The sequence below is a fragment of the Calidris pugnax genome, unplaced genomic scaffold (genome assembly GCF_001431845.1).
Source record: "Calidris pugnax isolate Ruff unplaced genomic scaffold, ASM143184v1 scaffold146, whole genome shotgun sequence".
NCBI lineage: Eukaryota > Metazoa > Chordata > Aves > Charadriiformes > Scolopacidae > Calidris > Calidris pugnax.
The window spans coordinates 1-3,785 of record NW_015090869.1 but is presented as its reverse complement, the minus strand read 5'-3'; positions in this window follow the sequence as shown (position 1 = coordinate 3,785).

Sequence of the window (3,785 nt, the reverse complement as noted above, 5' to 3'; positions counted from 1 at the left end):
ATCGCTGGCTGAAGGCCTCCGGCGCTTGGTCGCCCTAGTTGGCAACTTCATCTGAGTAGAGACTTCTTCAACTTTCTCTTTAACCTCAGAGGTGGTATGATCTAAAAAAGCGAAGACAGGCCATATAAGAACACGATATAAAAAGGGATTAGGATTTCTATTTGCATCAAAGCCCATCTCCACCAGGAGCAGTGCAACCCATTTCAAGTTATACACCCTTCTGCCAACAGCAGGTGGTGGCAATCTTTGTATTAGCTGGCTAAACAGCCCTTGAGAGGGTTTTTTGAGAAAGGGGTGGTGTTTCCTCGAATAAGTAAGCATTGGTTCCACAAAGCATCTGACCTGCTAAGGAAAAGCATAAGGCATCAGTAACAGTAACAGCAAACTGTCATCTGAGTAGAGACTTCTTCAACTTTCTCTTTAACCTCAGAGGTGGTATGATCTAAAAAAGCGAAGACAGGCCATATAAGAACACGATATAAAAAGGGATTAGGATTTCTATTTGCATCAAAGCCCATCTCCACCAGGAGCAGTGCAACCCATTTCAAGTTATACACCCTTCTGCCAACAGCAGGTGGTGGCAATCTTTGTATTAGCTGGCTAAACAGCCCTTGAGAGGGTTTTTTGAGAAAGGGGTGGTGTTTCCTCGAATAAGTAAGCATTGGTTCCACAAAGCATCTGACCTGCTAAGGAAAAGCATAAGGCATCAGTAACAGTAACAGCAAACTGAAGAGTTTTATGAGTTTACAGTAAAGAGCTTCACCAAAGATAATTTTTTATTTTCTCTCTTATATCATTCCTTCTGGCAAGCTAATAGTGGATGTATCAGAACTGAAGGACTCAGACTGAGATGAGAAGATAAATGCCTGGCTCCAATCCCAAAGCGATGCAGGGAAGACACAGAGTTCACGCTCCGGTGTTCCCAGCTGCTACCTCAGTATTACACCTGCCATAATCCCATCACAACTCCAGGGGTACAGCTGTACGGGACACAACGTAGGGTGAAAGGGGTCAAACCGCCGGAGGTGATGCTCAAAGTCAAAGTGTGGGCAACAAGAACTGTCAATTTTTTAGAGCTTCTCTGGGAACTGCTTCCAATGCCACCCAGACTTTGGGCCTGCAGGCTTTCCTGGCCCTTGTAGTGTCAAAATCACCTTTTGCCATTTTTAAGGTCAGAGCTCAGAAAGGGGCCAAATGGCCGGAGGTGACGCTCAAAGTCAAAGTGTGTGCAAAAAAAACTGTCAATTTTTTGGAGCTTCACTGGGAACTGCTTGCAATGCCACCCAGATCTTGGGGCTGCAGGCTTTCCTGGCCATTGTAGTGTCAAAACCACCTTTTGCCATTTTTCAGGTCCGGGCTCAGAAAGGCGCAAAACGTTGCACCTGCAATAATCCCAACACAACTCCAGGGGTACAGCTGTACGGGACACAACGTAGGGTGAAAAAGAAACAAGTTCATAACTTGATGTCAGCCTTACCAACTTGTAGTGTTTCCACATCTAGCGTAGAGAGCCTTTGTCTTTTAGCTGCTGGTTCAAAAGTCTTAAATGAAAACAAAAAAAAAAAAACCAAAATGAAAACAACATGAGTATAACTCAAATGTGAATCCAAGCAAACATAAACTTCCTGAAATTTAGTCAGCTCTGTTATGACTTGGGGACCATGATTTATTGGTTCAGATGGCAGAAGAATGCAAGACTTTGCACCATCTCTGACAAGTACACTTTAGTTTTTTAATACAGACTCTCATACCTACAGTGTTTGAGAGTGATTAAACCAGTACATGGTGGTTTAATCACTCTGTGATTAAGTACAAGTACAAGTTTTATGCAGTGATTAAAACAGTACAAGCTTGTCCCTGAGTTATCAGTCAATCAGCTCCTAAACATTCCCGAGTGTGATAGTTTAGCCCTTGAAAAATATATTTTGTACAAATAAGAGTTAATCACCCTCTCGGGAACGAATAATTAGAGCACAACAGTTTCTTATTCCTCTTACCCTAGGGGGCAAAAAGAAAACTAGCACTACACCTTTGAACCAAACTAGGGAGTCAAGCAGTTTGTGACTCTTTTTTACAGAGCCCAAGTCCTACAGGAATCCTCTCCTGGCCTGCTGGATAATGCACTTAGCAGAAAGAGGTTTAATCAGAGGAAGTATGCCATTTTTCTTGTAAAGTAGTCTATTTTGATTCAAGCTACAAGCTTGAGAAAGAGAGTGGCAGTTTACAACGTTTGTGTTTAATGTGTTTACAAACACATTAAAACCATAAACTTGAATGACTGTAAAGCATCTGGAAGACAACATTTTGCTCCTTCCTCAGCCACGGGTGCTAGAGCAGCGCACGCAGTGTGAGGGAGGTCAACCCAGCGCACAAGAGGGCTATAAATGGCAAAGGACCATCTACAGGTACAAGCTCAGAGCAGGCCCAACTCCAAGGCACATAAGGGAGAGCCTCTCGCTCTTTCATCTCACGCAGATTCTACCTAATTTCAAACCCCTTGCTGACCTCTTTCCCAGACTCTGTGCTGGAAGCATCATCGCTGGCTGAAGGCCTCCGGCGCTTGGTCGCCCTAGTTGGCAACTTCATCTGAGTAGAGACTTCTTCAACTTTCTCTTTAACCTCAGAGGTGGTATGATCTAAAAAAGCGAAGACAGGCCATATAAGAACACGATATAAAAAGGGATTAGGATTTCTATTTGCATCAAAGCCCATCTCCACCAGGAGCAGTGCAACCCATTTCAAGTTATACACCCTTCTGCCAACAGCAGGTGGTGGCAATCTTTGTATTAGCTGGCTAAACAGCCCTTGAGAGGGTTTTTTGAGAAAGGGGTGGTGTTTCCTCGAATAAGTAAGCATTGGTTCCACAAAGCATCTGACCTGCTAAGGAAAAGCATAAGGCATCAGTAACAGTAACAGCAAACTGAAGAGTTTTATGAGTTTACAGTAAAGAGCTTCACCAAAGATAATTTTTTATTTTCTCTCTTATATCATTCCTTCTGGCAAGCTAATAGTGGATGTATCAGAACTGAAGGACTCAGACTGAGATGAGAAGATAAATGCCTGGCTCCAATCCCAAAGCGATGCAGGGAAGACACAGAGTTCACGCTCCGGTGTTCCCAGCTGCTACCTCAGTATTACACCTGCCATAATCCCATCACAACTCCAGGGGTACAGCTGTACGGGACACAACGTAGGGTGAAAGGGGTCAAACCGCCGGAGGTGATGCTCAAAGTCAAAGTGTGGGCAACAAGAACTGTCAATTTTTTAGAGCTTCTCTGGGAACTGCTTCCAATGCCACCCAGACTTTGGGCCTGCAGGCTTTCCTGGCCCTTGTAGTGTCAAAATCACCTTTTGCCATTTTTAAGGTCAGAGCTCAGAAAGGGGCCAAATGGCCGGAGGTGACGCTCAAAGTCAAAGTGTGTGCAAAAAAAACTGTCAATTTTTTGGAGCTTCACTGGGAACTGCTTGCAATGCCACCCAGATCTTGGGGCTGCAGGCTTTCCTGGCCATTGTAGTGTCAAAACCACCTTTTGCCATTTTTCAGGTCCGGGCTCAGAAAGGCGCAAAACGGCCGGAGGTGACTCTCAAAGTCAAAGTGTGGTCAAGAAGAACTGTCAATTTTTTGGAGCTTTTCTGGGAACTGCTTGCAATGTCACCCAGACCTCGGGGCTGCAGGCTTTCCTGGCCATTGTAGTGTCAAAACCACCTTTTGCGTTTTTACAGGTCCGGGCTCAGAAATGGGCCGAACAGGTGGAAGTGACGCTCAAAGTCAAAGTGTGGGCAAG